The following is a 17,237-nucleotide window of genomic DNA, read 5'->3' as shown; positions in this document are numbered from 1 at the left end:
AATCCCAGTTCTCTCCCCAAGTTGACCTCTGAAGCCCACGCTTTAGCACCCAGCCCCCGACCACACCGGGGACAAGCGTCTCAGGCTGGGGAGTGCACAGTGGTGGTATCGACCATCTGTGAAGGTCTCTCTCTGTTTTGCCTTCCACAGACTGGTTGTCATGCTCTCCTCCAAGGCTCCAAAGTTCCCCCTCTATCCTGGCTTGTCTCCCCGCCAGTGAGGGGACTTTCCAGGGTGTGGTAACATTTCTTCTTCCATGGCTCCTTCCCAGGGGCACAGGTCCTATTCCGATTCCTTTCTCTCTCTCTCTTTTTCTTTATTCTTTTGTCATACCTGGTTACATGGAGCTTTTCTTGCCCTTTCAGAAGTCTGAGGTCTTCTGCCTGTGTTCAGTAGATATTCTATGAGAATTGTTCCACACAGAGATGTATTTTTGATGTATTTGTGGGAGGAGGTGAGCTCCACGACCTACTCCTCCACCATATTGATCTCCCTTCTGTTTTATTTTCTAATATAAGCATTTAAGATTATAATTTTTCTCTAAAGTACCACTTTAATTGTATTTCACAAGTTTGACATGTAGTGTTTTGTCTCTAAGCCTTTCTAAATATTTTTAATTTCAATTACTCTTTACTCCATGAGTTATTTAATGTTTTTAGATCTCTTTCTTTCATGGATGTTATTTTCACTAAGTTTAATAATTCTAGGAATAGACTTATTTTTTCTTTAGCACATTAGGAATATTGTTGTACTGTTCTCTAGCTTTCACTATTGATGAAAAAAGGAGTTAATGTAATTGTCATTTACTTGAAGGTTATACATCTTTTCTCTCTGACTGCTTTTAATATCTTTTCTCTTAATTTTTAAAATAAAAATTTAGTTTATCATCTATTTATGACAAGGTACACAACAGGCAAAGTGTTTCACATCATAGATTGCACTTCCAACTCCTTGGAATATTCATTTTTTGGCTGAAAGAGAGACTAGACAGGAAAGGCAGGCAATGCTTAGGCAACTAAAATAAGGTTGGGGCCAAGGGGAGCAATACTAACATCATCCTCGCAGGGAATGGGCACAAGGGGGCTGTTAGTAGCAAGCTGATTTTCTAGAACTGTTAGCTAGAAGCATAGAAGCACTACTTCTGGACATTCAGACAGTCTCAGGCTTCAGTCATCCCCACCACACAGGTACAGAGCACTTTCTGGTAGTCACTCTTGGAGTCTTGCTGGATGTAGTAGTACAGCAATTTGGAGACCATGATTCTAATCAACACCTTATAATGAGTCCCCTTGCCTTTCATGGAGCAAAATGCAGGGGCTTATTATGAATACACTAGGCCAGGTTCAGGAAAGCATTTTCCTGGTCTCCTTTGACCTCTTTCTTGATGCTCTTTAACATGTTATAAGGTCCATAATTCTTGTACCTTTCAAATACTTTCTGGAGGTGACACTTGATCATGATGCTGATCCATTTGAGAACCTCAGTTCCTCCCCTCTTCTCTTTAGTACAATAGAGATCCAAGGCATCTTGGTCAATCAATACAAAATCAATGACAGAGCCATCCTCTCCTCTTCTACCCTTTGCAGGGGCAACCGTCCGCTTGCAGAAGTCACCAGATATGTCAGAAACAATGTCCTTCTCCATATCAATCTTATACACTTCCTTGTAGACTGTTAATTTCCTGTAGCCCCTGGTTGGTCCTTGAGCAAATGGTCTCAATGAGGCAGTCCTTATCAAACCCCAGCCCCTACATGGAGGCTTTCAGTTCAGAAGCATAATACTGAGCATGTGTTTTCAATGGGCCTCAAATCACCATCTTCAGGTGGCTGGACAAGGCTGACTTCAGTGTTGATGCAAGTTCCTTTTTGGTCTTTCTCTGGTAGGCAATATCCTGTCTCTGTTCATTGCTGCATTTGGTCAAGATGTTGATGATGGTAACTTCATCTATACCTTTGGTCCTGATGGCTGTTTCAATGTTCAAAGCATTCTACTCAGCATCAGAGTTGTACGCTTTGACTGACCTGTATGTACTTGAGGGTGTAATGCAATCACCCTTCAGGTTAGGCTTGTGCAAAATTTCATAAGCAGTAGACATTTTGACAGAAGCTGGGCCACGTACCAAGAGCTATGAGCATTCCCATATGTGGACTTCTTAAAAAAATTTTAGACATTCTGAAAGTTTCACTATGATGTGTTATAGGTGTGGATTACTTTTTATTTAAACTGCTTGTGATTACTTGGGCTTCCCAATTTTGTCAGTTATCTATTCTTCAGTTCTGAGAAATTTTTAGCCATCAACCCCTTCAAATACTGCTCCTTTTTTGTCTCATGTCTTTTAGAATTCCAATGCAATCTTTCTTGCCTACTTTTTATCTCTTTGTCTCTCTGAACTGCATTCTGGACAATTTCTTTAGATCTGTCTTCCAATACAGTAATTCTCACTTCAGCTTTTTCTAAGCTGCTGTTAAACCTGTCCACTTCATTTTTTAAACTTTTTTTTTACATTGAGAATATGTAACACAATTCAGAAAAGTGCAAAAATATAAATGTATAGGTTAACAATTAATTATGAAACAAATACCAAATAATCACCCTATAAATGGAACATTATCAGTAGTCCAGAAGTCCCTTGTGTCTCTGTTTCTGATCCCCAACCACCACTGCTTCCACCAGAGATAATCATCACTGTGACTTTAGTGTAATCATTTCTTTGCTTTTCTTTATAGTTTACCAGCTATATATCAATTTTTGTTTGTTTTAATGTAACACTCTGTATTATGGGTCTTGCATCTTTTATTCAACATAATATTTAAAAATTAATCCACGTTTGTACCCGTGGTTCACTAATTTTCCCTGCTGGGAAGTAGTATAGTTCATGAGAATATTATAATTTTTTATTCTATTTTTGAAGAATATTTGGATTAGTTCTTTCCCCTTTTTGTGGAGACTATTTTCAACAATGCTGCTATGAACATCATTGTATATGTATATTGAAACATATGTGCATAAATTTCTTAAGGCTATGTATTAGGAGTGGAATTTTTGGGTCACAGGTTATGTATACCTTTAATTTTACTAGATAATTCCAAGCTATTTTTCAAAATGTTTGTTCCACTGAAATTTTTATTTCAATTGTTTTACTTAATTCATTTTTAGAAATTTTATTGCATTCTTCAAATCTGCTTGATAATATATTCCCTTGCTCTTTATGCATATTTTAAATTTCTCCTTTCATTTTCCTTAAGTTTATACTTATTATGTATGTTTTTTTCAGATGATTCCAAAATAGAAGCTTTGCAGGCATGATTCTGATATCTCAGGGTTTCTCAGCGTTAGCACTATTGACATCTTGAGCCAGATAAGTCTTTATTGTAAGAGGCTGTCCTGCATATTAGAGGATGTTTGACAGCATCCCTGACCTCTACATACTAGATGCCAAGAGCACACACATTCCCCTCCCAATTGCGACAACCAAAAATGTCTCCTGGAGGGCAAAATTGCCCCAGCTTGTGAACGACTATATGCCCTCTACTTTTTCCCTTATGGGACCTCACTCATGGTGTCTTGTTTCCTTGTGTTTTGTCATTTTTTTTAGGTAAGCTCATGTTTCTTAAACCTATATCTGTGGGAATTCTCTGATGCCTAGATTGAAATGTTTTCCTTTGGGACTGTTTTCCATTTGCTACTGCCAGGCACCTCAGGACACTGACAGCTCAGGATCACACAAAAAATAAATATTTGGATGTAGGTTTTTTGAACCATCAAGATAGTGTGAATTTTGTGCAGCAAATCTGCACAAGGGCTAGCTGGTAGTTACTAATTCTCAAGAGAGATGTTTTTCTCCCTTCTATTCAGTGCCAGGTTTAAGGCAGGTTGGTAGAGCACAGACTTATTTTTAATTCATCCTTATGATGAATTGTAGCCTTTGGGTTCCAGGTTTATGGGATTATACTGGGAGTGTGGACTCCTGTTAGACTTTTTACATTTGACAAGTCCTCCATGCCTTGCAAGATTTGTGAAAATTGAAACTCATTATAAATGCTGAAATTAGTACAGGCTTATATTTCTGTTTTTATGTGATGTTAAGGCTTCTGAATTTACCTGTAATTTTTCCCAGTCTATTGATGCATTTAAAAATAGGTTTTAATTATTTTGTCCAGCATTTTTAGGTTTCCTTAGTGAGAGGATCAATCACTAAAGTACTATGCTGGATTTCACCAAGATGGTGGAGGAGTAGGAGAATGTGGAGTTCATCTCTCTCCAAAAATGCATCAAGAATACATCTGCAGATGGAACAATTCTCACAGAACACCGGCTGAACACTAGCAGAAGACCTTGGACACTGGAAAGGACAAGAAAGATCCCCGCATAACTGGGTAGGACAAAAGAAAGAAGGGAAAAAGAAGAGGAGAGGAAATGGGATGGGATTTGTACCCCTGGGGGGGAACTGAGGCAGAGAAGAGGTTCCCTAATTCAGGGAAACCTCCTCACCAATGGGGAAATCAGTTGGGACAGAAGGGGAATATTTGTGGCTGTCAGAGGAGGGTGAAATGGACAGTCTCTGGCAGGCAGGACAGAGTGAGACCTACACAGACAGTCTGTGACACAGCCTTGCATGCTCCAGACTGGGACATGTGTCCACCAGTGCACACTGGGGCTGAGAGCTTGAACATGGGGACTAGAGAGAAAACCCAAGGGGAGAAAAGCTGTTGGCTGTGAGGAGACAGCCTGAGGGGATGGGAGGGAGGAAATCTACAACTGGAAATGCTTGTGGAAGAAACCCAGACTGCCATAGAAGCAAGGCGCCACTGTTGAGTGATGCACAGGGGGTGGAGCTGCCATTGCAGCCTCTCTCTCCCCACATGTCAGTCCCCTGCCCCACCAGGCACTAGGAAATGCTCCCACTAGGGCTGGCCTTCTTTCACTTGCTGCCAGGCACTAGGAAAAGCCCCCACCAGGGATGACCTTCTCGTGCTGGCTGCCAGGTGATAGGAAAGTCTTCCACTAGGGCCGGATCTCTCACATCCATGGCCGCCAGCTTTCCTGCATACCTGCTGCCACCAGGAACCCTATGACACAGGCAGTCATGCAATCTCCATGCCCTGTCCTCACCGGGGCAGACCAGAGTGTTCCAGGCAGCCTTGGGAGCAGACTCCTGTGTATGGCCCACATGCAGAGGTGAAGCTAAAACCACAGCTGAGTCCCAGGGGCAGGGCAACTAATGAAGAGGAATGAAAATCTTTCTGTGACACTGCACAAACTGCAGTTTAAAACCCCACAATTAGCTTGGTAAACCCTGCATCTATGGAATATCTGAATGGACAATGAGTGTTCCCACAACTGAAAGTGGTCTAGCTCTAGCAGCTGTGGACTTTGGGGATTAGTACCCATGAAAGTTGGGCCACGTCAGAGTCTGAGATGCACCCATAGTGCCCACAGAGGGACTAGAGACCTACCTAGAGGTTTTTGAGGGCCTCCTGGGGAGGTGGAAGTTAGCAGTGACTCACAGTTGGGTCAAGGACAGCTGCAACACCAGAAAAATGTAATTTTTACTATTTTTTTAATGCTTTGTTCTGTTCTGCTGTTGTTTTTTTAATTATTATTTGTTTTTATTTAGTTTTTAAATTTTTTTATATTTCTATTTCTATGTTAACTTTTTGTTCTGTGTTTTTTCCTTGTTTTTTTCTTTCCTTTGTTCTATTTTGTTTTTATCTTTTTTCCCCGTCTTCTATGTGTTATCTTTTTTAATCATTTTTGAGAGTTTTGTTTTCTTTCCTTTTACCTTCAGTTTGCATTCTGCTTTTCTTTGTTTTTATGTTTTGTTTTTAATTGATTTCATTTGGGGGTCCTTTTGTTTGTCTGGTTGTTCTCTTGTTTTTTGTTTTCTCTGTTTTTGTTTATATTTCTTTTTTGTATGTGTGTGTTTTTTTGTTTTTGTTCAGTTTTGCTTTTACCATTTATCTGGGGTTTTGTTAGTTTGTTTTTAATTATTGTTGATGCGGTTTGCTTGTTTTGCTTTGCTATTTGTCTTGGGTTTTGTTTGTCTGTTTGTTTTCATCCTGACCTTTTTCTCTTCTTTTTTCTTTTATTTTTTTCCCCTTTTTAACCAAGATGTGTGGCTTGCAGGGTTTTGGTTCCCAGGCCGGGGGTCAGTCCTGAGCCTTGGGTTGGAGTGCCAAGTCCAGGAAACAGGAAATCCAGAGAATTCCCAGCCCCAGGGAACCCCAGAGGTCTCCATCTCAACTCCGAGACCCGGCTCCATCCAACTGCCTGCAGGCACCTGTGCTGAACGCTTACACCAAACAACAAGACAGGAACACAAACCACCCAACAGCAGACAGGCTGCCTAAAGGCACACAAAGCCCACAGACACCCCAAAACATACCACCTGATGTGGGCCTGCCCATCAGAGGGACAAGCTCCAACTCCACCCACCAGAAGACAGGCACCAGTCCCACCCACCAGGAAGCTTACACAAGCGACTGGACAAACCACACCCACTGGGGTCAGACACCAGAAGCAAGAGTAACTGCGACCCGAGCCTCATCCACCAGAGGGCAGACAGTAGAAGCAAGAACTACAATCCTGTAGCCTGTGGAACAAAAACCACATTCACAGAAAGATAAACAAGATGAAAAGGCAGAGAGCTATGTACCAGATGACAGAACAAGATAAAACCCCAGAAAAACAACTAAATGAAGTGGAGATACACAACCTTCCAGAAAAAGAATTCAGAATAATGATAGTGAAGATGATCCAGGACCTTGGAAGAAGAATGGAGGCAAAGATCAAGAAGATGCAAGAAATGTTTAACAAAGACCTAGAAGAATGAAAGAACAAACAAAAAGAGATGAACAATACAATAACTGAAATGAAAATTACACTAGAAGGAATCAATAGCAGAATAACTGAGGCAGAAGAACAGATAAGTGACCTGAAAGACAGAATGGTGGAATTCACTGCTGCAGAACAGAATAAAGAAAAAAGAATGAAAAGAAATGAAGAGAGCCTAAGAGACCTCTGGGACAACATTAAATGCAGCAGCATTCGCATTATAGGGGTCCCAGAAGGAGAAGAGAGAGAGAAAGGACCAGAGAAAATATTTGAAGAGATTATACTTGAAAACTTCCATAACATGAGAAAGGAAATAGGCACCCAAGTCCAGGAAGTGCAGCGAGTCCCACACAGGATAAACAGAAGAAGAAACACTCGGAGACACAGTAAATGAATTGGCAAAAATTAAAGACAAAGAAAAATTATTGAAAGTAGCAAGGTAAAAATGACAAATAACATAAAAGGGAACTCCCATAAGGTTAAGGTGATTTCTCAGTAGAAACTCTACAAGCGAGAAGGGAGTGGCATGATATACTTAAAGTGATGACAGGGAAAAACCTTCAACCAAGCTTACTCTACCCAGCAATGATTTGATGGAGAAATCAAAAGCTTTACAGACAAGCAAAAGCTAACAGAATTCACCACAACCAGAACAGCTCTACAACAAATGCTAAAGGAACTTCTCTAAGAGGGAAACACAAGAGAAGAAAAGGACCTGAAAAAACAAACCCAAAACAATTAAGAAAATAGTCATAGGAACATACATATCGATAATTACCTTAAACGTGAATAGATTAAATGCTCCAACCAAGAGACAGGCTTGCTGAATGGATACAAAAATAAGACCCATCTATATGCTGTCTACAAGAGACCGACTTCAGACCTAGGGACACATACAGACTGAAAGTGAAGGGATGGAAAAAGATATTCCATGCAAATGGAAATCAAAAGAAAGCTGGAGTAGCAATACTCATATCAGGTAAAATAGATTTTAAAATAAACAATGTTACAAGAGACAAGGAAGGACACTACCTAATGATCAAGGGATCAATCCAAGAAGAAGATATAACAATTATAAATATATATGCACCCAACATAGGGGCACCTCAATACATAAGGCAACTGCTAACAGCTATAAAAGAGGAAATCGACAGTAACACAATAATAGTGGGGGATGTTAACACCTCACTTACACCAATGGACAGATCATCCAAAATGAAAATAAATTAGGAAACAGAAGCTTTAAATGGCACAATAGACCAGATAGACTTAATTGATATTTATAGGAGACTCCATCCAAAAACAGCAGATTACACTTTCTTCTCAAGTGAGCATGGAACACTGTCCAGGATAGATCACATCTTGGGTCACAAATAAAGCCTCAGTAAAGTTAAGAGAATTGAAATCATATCAAGCATCTTTTCTGACCACAACACTATGAGATTAGAAATCAATTATAGGGAAAAAAACGTAAAAAACACAAACACATGGAGGCTAAACAATACGTTACTAAATAACCAAGAGATCACTGAAGAAATCAAAGAGTAAATCAGAAAATACCTAAAGACAAATGACAATGATAACACGATGATGCAAAACCTACGGGGTGCAGCAAAAGCAGTTCTAAGAGGGAAGTTTATAGCTAGACAAGCCTACCTCAAGAAAAAAGAAAAATCTCAAATAAACAATCTAACCTAACACCTAAAGGAACTAGAGAAAGAAGAACAAACAAAACCCAAAGTTAGCAGAAGGAAAGAAATCATAAAGATAAGAGCAGAAATAAATGAAATAGAAACAAAGAAAACAATAACAAAGATCAATAAAACTAAAAGCTGGTTCTTTGAGAAGATAAACAAAAAATTGATAGATCATTAGCCAGACTCACCAAGAAAAAGAGGGAGAGGACTCAAATCAATAAAATTAGAAATGAAAAAGGAGAACTTACAACAGACACTGCAGAAATTCAAAGCATCCTAAGAGACTACTACATGCAACTCTATGCCAATAAAATGGACAACCTGGAAGAAATGCACAAATGCTTAGAAAGGTATAACCTTTCAAGACTGAACCAGGAAGAAACAGAAAATATGAACAGACCAAACACAAGCAATGAAATTGAAACTGTGATTCAAAATACTCCAACAAACAAAGGTCCAGGACCAGATGGCTTCACAGGTGACTTCTATCAAACATTTAGAGAAGAGCTAACACCCATCCTTCTCAAACTCTTTCCAAAAAATTGTGGGGGAAGGAACACTCCCAAACTCATTCTAGGAGGTCACCATCACCCTGATAACAAAACCAGAAAAAGATACTACAAAAAAAGAAAATTACACACCAATATCACTGATGAATATAGATGCAAAAATCCTCAACAAAATTCTAGCAAAGAGAATCCAACAAAACATTAAAAGGATCATACACCATGATCAATTGGGATTTATCCCAGAGGTGCAAGTATTCTTCAACATATGCAAATCAGTCAATGTGATACACCATATTAACAAATTGAAGGATAAAAACCATACGATCATCTCAATAGATGCAGCAAAAGCTTTTGACAAAATTCAACACACATTTGTGATAAAAACTCTCCAGAAAGTGGGCATAGAGGGAACCTACCTCAACATAATAAAGGCCATATACGACAAACCCACAGCAAACATCATTCTCAATGGTGAAAAATTGAAAGCATTTCCTCTAAGATCAGGAACAGACAAGGATGTCCACTCTCACCACTATTATTCAACGTAGTTTTGGAAGTCCTAGCCACGGCAATCAGCAAAGTAAAAGAAATAAAAGGAATACAAATTGGAAAAGAAGAAGTAAAACTGTCACTGTTTGCAGATGACATGTTACTATACATAGAGACTCCTAAAGATGCCAACAGAAAACTACTAGAGCTAATCAATGAATTTGGTAAAGTTGCAGGATACAAAATTGATGCACAGAAATCTTTCATTCCTATACATTAATGATGAAAAATCTGAAAGAGAAATTAAGGAAACACTCCCATTTACCATTGCAACACAAAGAATAAAACACCTAGGAATAAACCTACCTAGGAAGACAAAAGACCTGTTTGCATAAAACTATAAGACACAGATGAAAGAAATTACAGATGATACCAACAGATAGAGAGATATTCCATGTTCTTGGATTGGAAGAATCAATATTGTGAAAATGACTATACTGCCCAAAGCAGTCTACAGATTCAATGCAATCCCTATCAAATTACCAATGGCATTTTTTATGGAACTAGAACAAAAAATCTTAAAATTTGTATGGAGACACAAAAGACCCCAAATAGTCAAAGCAGTCTTGAGGGAAAAAAAAAACAGAGCTGGAGGAATCAGACTCCCTGACTTCAGACTATACTAGAAAGCTACAGTAATCAAGACTATATGGTACTGGCACAAAAACAGAAACATAGATCAAAGGAACAAGATAGAAAGCCCAGAGATAAACCCATGCACCTATGGTCAACTAATCTATGAAAAAGGAGGCAAGGATATACAATGGAGAAAAGACAGTCTCTTCAATAAGTGGTGCTGGGAAAACTGGACAGCTACATGTAAATGAATGAAATTAGAATACTCCCTAACACCATACACAAAAATAAACTCAACATGGATTAGAGACCTAAATGTGAGACGAGACACTATATAACTCTTAGAGGAAAACATAGGAAGAAAACCCTTTGATATAAATCACAGCAAGATCTTTTTTGATCCACCTCCTAGAGTAATGGAAATGAAAACAAAAATAAACAAATGGGACCTTATGAAAATTCAAATCTTTTGCACAGCAAAGGAAACCAAAAACAAGAGAAAAGACAACCCTCAGAATAGGAGAAAATGTTTGCAAACGAATCAACGGACAAAGGATTAATGTCCAAAATATGTAAACAGCTCATTCAGCTCAATATTTAAAAAACAAACAACCCAATCCAAAAATGGGCAGAAGACCTCAATAGACATTTCTCAAAAGAAGACATACAGATGGCCAAGAAGCACATGAAAAGCTGCTCAACATCACTAATTATTAGAGAAATGCAAATCAAAACTGCAATGAAGTATCACCTCACACCAGTTAGAATGGGCATCATCAGAAAATCTACAAACAACAAATGCTGGAGGCGGTGTGGAGAAAAGGGAACCCTCTTGCACTGTTAGTGGGAATGTAAGTCGATACAGCCACTATGGAAAACAGTATGAGTATGGAGGTTCCTTTAAAAACTAAAAATAGAACTACCATATGATCCAGCAATCCCACTACTGGGCATAAAGCCAGAGAAAACAATAATTCAAAAAGACACATGCACCCCAATGTTCATTGCAGCACTATTTACAATAGCCGGATCATGGAAGCAACCTAAATGCCCATCGACAGATGAAGGGATAAAGAAGATGTGGTACATATATACAATGGAATATTATTCAGCCATAAAAAGGAACGAAATTGGGTCATTTGTTGAGACGTGGAGGGATCTAGAGACTGTCATACAGAGTGAAGTACGTCAGAAAGAGAAAAACAAATATTGTATATTGATGCATATATGTGGAACCTAGAAAAATGGTACAGATGAACCGGTTTGCAGGGCAGAAATTGAGACACAGATGTAGAGAACAAACGTATGGACACCATGGTGGAAAACCATGGGGGGATGGGAGTGGTGGTGTGATGAATTGGGTGATTGGGATTGACATGTATACACTGATGTGTATAAAATTGATGACTAATAAGAACCTGCTGTATAAAAAAATAAATTAAATAAAATTTAAAAAAGCGTAACTACGACCCTGCAGCCTGTGGAAAGGAGACCTCAAACACAGTATTTTAGACAAAATGAGAAGACAGAGAAATATGTTGCAGACGAAGGAGCAAGGTAAAAACCCACAAGGTCAAAAAAATGAAGAGGAAATAGGCAATCTACCTGAAAAAGAATTCAGAGTAATGATAGTGAAGATGATCCAAAATCTCGGAAACAGAATGGAGAAAATACAAGAAACGTTTACAAGGATCTAGAATAACTAAAGAAAAAAACAAACAGTGATGAACAACACAATAACTGAAATTAAAAATACACTAGAAGGAATTGATCTCAGAATAACTGAGACAGAAGAACAGATAAGTGAACTGGAAGATAGAATGTTGGAAATAGCAGCCACAGAGAAGAATAAAGAAAAGGAATTAAAAGAATGAGGACAGTCTCAGAAACCTCTGGGACAACATTAAACACACCAACATTCGAATTATAGGTGTCCCAGAAGAAGAAGAGAAATAGAAGGGTCTGAGAAAATATTTGAAGAGATTATAGTTGAAAACTTCCCTAACATGGGAAAAGAAATAGTCAGTCAAATCAAAGAGGCACAGAGAATCCCATATAGGATAAATGCAAGGAGAAACATGCTGAGACACATATTAATCAAACTAACAAAAATTAAATTCAAAGAAAAAATATTAAAAGCAGCAAGAGAAAATCAACAAATAACATACAAGGGAATCCCCATAAGCTTATCAGCTGATCTTTTCGCAGAAATTGTGCAGGCCACAAGGGAGTGGCAGGATACGTTTAAAGTGATGAAAGGGAAAAACCTACAACCAAGATTAGTCTATCCAGCAAGGTTCTCATTCAGATTTGACTGAGAAATCAAAAGCTTTACAGACAAGCAAAAGCTAACAGAATTCAGCACAACCAGAACAGCTTTGCAACAAATGCTAAAGGAATTTTTCTAGGCAGGAAACAGAAGAGAAGAAAAAGACCTACAAAAACAAACCCAAAGCAATTAAGAAAATGGTAATAGGAACATACATATTGATAATTGCCTTAAATGTAAATGGATTAAATGCGCCAACCAAAAGACACAGTCTGGCTGAATGGACACAAAAACAAGACCCATATGTGTGTTGTCTACAAGAGACGAACTTCAGACCTAGGGACACATACAGACTGAAAGTGAGGGGATGGAAAAAGATATTCCATGCAAATGGAAATCAGAAGAAAGCTGTAATAGCAATACTCATATCAGACAAAATAGACTTTAAAATAAAGACTGTCACAAGAGATAAGGAAGGACACTACATAATGATAAAGGGATCAACCCAAGAAGAAGGTATAACAATTGTAAATATTTATGCACCCAACATAGGAGCACATAAGGCAAATGCTAACAGCCATAAAAGGAGAAATTGACAGTAACACAATAATAGTGGGGAATTTAACACTCCACTTACACCAATGGATAGATCATCCAGACAGAAAATTAATAAGGAAACAGAAGTCTTAAGTGACATATTAGACCAGATAGACTTATTAGATATTTACAGGACATTCCATATGAAAGCAGAAGAATACACTTTCTTCTCAAGTGCACACAGAACATTCTGCAGGGTAGATCACATCTTGGGTCACAAATCAACCCTTGGTAAATTTAAGAAAATTGAAATCATATCAAGCATATTTTCCAACCATGATGCTATGAGATTAGAAATCAATTACAGGGGGAAAAAACTGTAAAAAACACAAAACATGGAGGCTGAACAATATGATACTAAATAACCAAGAGATCACTGAAGAAATCAAAGAGGAAATAAAAAATACCTAGAAACAAATGACAATGAAAACACGATGACCCAAAACCTATGGGATGCAGCAAAAGCAGTTCTAACAGGGAAATTTATAGCAATACAATCCTACCTCAAGAAACAAGAAAAATCTCAAATAAACAACCTAACCTTATGCCTAAGCAACTAGAGGAAGAACAAACAAAACCCAACATTAGTAGAAGGAAAGAAATCATAAAGATCAGAGCAGAAATAAATGAAATAGAAATGAAGAAAATGATAGAAAAGATCAAACTAAAAGCTGTTTCTTTGAGAGGCTAAACAAAAAATTGAAAAACCTTTAGCCAGACTCATCAAGAAAAAGAGGGAGAGGATTCATATCAATAAAATTGAGAAATGAAAAAGGAGAAGTTACAATGGACACCACAGAAATGCAAAGGGTAATAAGAGATTACTACAAGCAACTATAGGCCAGTAAAATGAACAACCTAGAAGAAATGGAAAAATTCTTAGAAAGGTACAACCTTCCAAGACTGAACCAGAAAAAAATAGAAAATATGAACAGACCAATCACAAGTAATGAAATTGAAACTGTGATTAAAAATCTTCCACCAAACAACAGTCCAGGGCCAGACGGCTTCACAGGCAAATTCTATCAAACATTCAGAGAAGAGCTAATACCTATCCTTCTCAAACTCCTCCAAATAATTGCAGAGGGAGGAACACTCCCAAACTCATTCTAGGAGGCCACCATCACCCTGATACCAAAACCAGACAAAGATATTACAAAAAAAGAAAATGACAGGCCAATATCACTGATGAACATAGACGGAAAAATCCTCAACAAAATGTTAGCAAACCAAATCCAACAACACATTAAAAGGATCATACACCAAAGTCAAGTGGGATTAATCCCAGAGATGCAAGGATTCCTCAATATAGGCAAATCAATCAATGTGATATATGATATTAACAAATTGAAGAATAAAATCCATATGATCATCTCAATAGATGCAGAAAAAGTGTTTGACAAAATTCAACACCAATTTATGATAAAAAACTCTCCAGAAAGTGGTCATAGAGGGAACCTACCTCAACATAATAAAGGCCATGTATGACAAACCCACAGCCAACATCATTCTCAATGGTGAAAAACTGAAAGCATTTCCTCTAAGATCAGGAACAAGACAAGGATGTCCAATCTTGCCACTTTTATTCAACACAATTTTGGAAGTCCTAGCTACGGCTATAAGTGAAGAAAAAGTAATAAAATATATCCAAATTGGAAAAGAAGAAATAAAACTGTCACTGTTTGCAGACGATATGATACTGTACATAAAATTTCTAAAGTTGTTACCAGATCAAACTAGCCCTGGAATTTTTCACAGAACTAGAACAAAAAATTTCACAATTTGTATGGAGACACAAAAGACCCTGAATAGCCAAACCAATCTTGAGAAAGAAAAACGGAGCAGGAGGGCTTCCCAGGTGGCGCAGTGGTTGAGAGTCCACCTGCTGACGCAGGGGACGTGGGTTCATGCCCCGGTCCGGGAAGATCCCACATGCCGTGGAGAGGCTGGGCCCGTGAGCCATGGCCGCTGAGCCTGTGGGTCTGGAGCCTGTGCTCCGCAACAGGAGAGGCCACAACAGTGAGAGGCCCGCATACCACAAAAAAAACAAAAACAAAAACAAAAAACGGAGCAGGAGGAATCAGGCTCCCTGCCTTTAGAATATACTACAAAGCTACAGTAATCAAGACAGTATGGTACTGGCACAAAAACAGAAATATAGATCAATGGAACAGGATAGACGGCCCAGAGATAAACCCACACACATATGGTCACCTTATCTTTGATAAAGGAGGCAAGAATATACAGTGGAGAAAAGGCAGCCTCTTCAATAAGTGGTGCTGGGAAAACTGGACAGGTACATGTAAAAGTATGAAATTAGAACACTCCCTAACACCATACACAAAAATAAACTCAAAATGGATTACTAACCTAAATGTAAGACCAGACACTATCAAACTCTTAGAGGAAAACATAGGCAGAACACTCTATGACATAAATCACAGCAAGATCCTTTTTGACCCACCTCCTAGAGAAATGGAAATAAAAATAAACAAATGGGACCTAATGAAATTTCAAAGCTTTTGCACAACAAAGGAAACCATAAACAAGACCAAAAGGCAACCCTCAGAATGGGAGAAAATATTTGCAAATGAAGCAACTGACAAAGGATTAATGTCCAAAATATGTAAATAGCTCATGCAGCTCAATATTAAAAAAACAAACAACCCAATCCAAAAATGGGCAGAAGACCTAATAGACATTGCTCCAAAGAAGATATACAGATTGCCAACAAACATATGAAAGAATGCTCAACATCATTAATCAGCAGAAAAATGCAAATCAAAACTACAATGAGATATCATCTCACACCAGTCAGAATGGCCATCATCAAAAAATCTAGAAACAATAAGTGCTGGAGAGAGTGTGGAGAAAGGGGAACACTCTTGCACTGTTGGTGGGAATGTAAATTGATACAGCCACTGTGGAGAACAGTATGGAGGTTCCTTTAAAAACTAAAAATAGAACTACCATACGACCCAGCAATTCCACTACTGGGCATATACCCTGAGAAAACCATAATTCAAAAAGAGTCATGTGGGGCTTCCCTGGTGGCGCCGTGGTTGAGAGTCCACCTGCCAATGCAGGGGACGCGGGTTCGTTCCCCAGTCCAGGAGGATCCCACGTGCCATGGAGCAACTGGGCCCGTGAGCCGTGGCCACTGGGCCTGTGCGTCCAGAGTCTGTGCTCCGCAGCGGGAGAGGCCACAGCAGTGAGAGGCCCACGTACAGCAAGAAAAAAAAAAAAAAAAGAGTCATGTACCAAAATGTTCATTGCAGCTGTATTTACAATAGCCAGGACGTGGAACCAACGTAAGTGTCCATCAACAGATGAATGGATAAAGGAAATGTGACACATATATACAATGGAATATTACTCAGCCATAAAAAGAAACGAAATTGAGTTATTTGTAGTGACGTGGATGGATCTAGAGTCTGTCATACAGAGTGAAGTAAGTCAGAAAGAGAAAAACAAATACCATATGCTAACAGATATACATGGAATCTAAGGAAAAAAATGGTCATGAAGTACCTAGGGGCAAGATGGGAATAAAGACACAGACTTGGTAGAGAATGGACTTGAGGATATGGGGAAGGGGAAGGGGAAGCTGTAATAAAGTGAGAGAGTGGCTCGGACATATATACACTTCCAAAGGTAAAATAGATAGCTAGTGGGAAGCAGCCACATAGAACAGGGAGATCAGCTCGGTGCTTTGTGACCACCTAGAGGCGTGGGATAGGGAGGGTGGGAGGGAGGGGGATGCAAGAGGGAAGAGGTATGGGAACATAGGTATATGTGTAACTGATTCACTTTCTTATAAAGCAGAAACTAACACACCATTGTAAAGCAATTATACTCCAATAAAGATGTGAAAAATAACAAACAACAACAAACAAAGATGTTACCAGAAAACTACTAGAGCTCATCAATGAATTTGGTAAATCTCAGGATACAAAATTGATTCATAGAAATCTCTTGCATTCCTATACACTAACAACGAAAGATCAGAAAGAGATTAAGGAAACAATCCCATTTACCATCGCATCAAAAAGAACAAAATACTTAGGAATAAACCTACCTAAGGAGGCAAAAGACCTGTACTCAGAAAACTGTAAGGTACTGATGAAAGAAAGCAAAGATGACACAAATAGAGGGAGAGATATACCACATTCTCGGACTGGAAGAATCAATATTATGACAATAACT

General features: G+C 38.6%; 1 pseudogene; it reads right to left on the bottom strand.

Annotated features, from left to right (window-relative positions):
- Window positions 1-1,166: 1,166 nt before the first annotated feature.
- LOC132515732 (annexin A2-like) lies at window positions 1,167-2,107 on the bottom strand (annotated as a pseudogene).
- Window positions 2,108-17,237: the final 15,130 nt, after the last annotated feature.

Source organism: Lagenorhynchus albirostris, chromosome 2 (genome assembly GCF_949774975.1).
Source record: "Lagenorhynchus albirostris chromosome 2, mLagAlb1.1, whole genome shotgun sequence".
Classification (NCBI taxonomy): domain Eukaryota; kingdom Metazoa; phylum Chordata; class Mammalia; order Artiodactyla; family Delphinidae; genus Lagenorhynchus; species Lagenorhynchus albirostris.
This window is presented reverse-complemented; position numbering and strand designations above follow the sequence as displayed.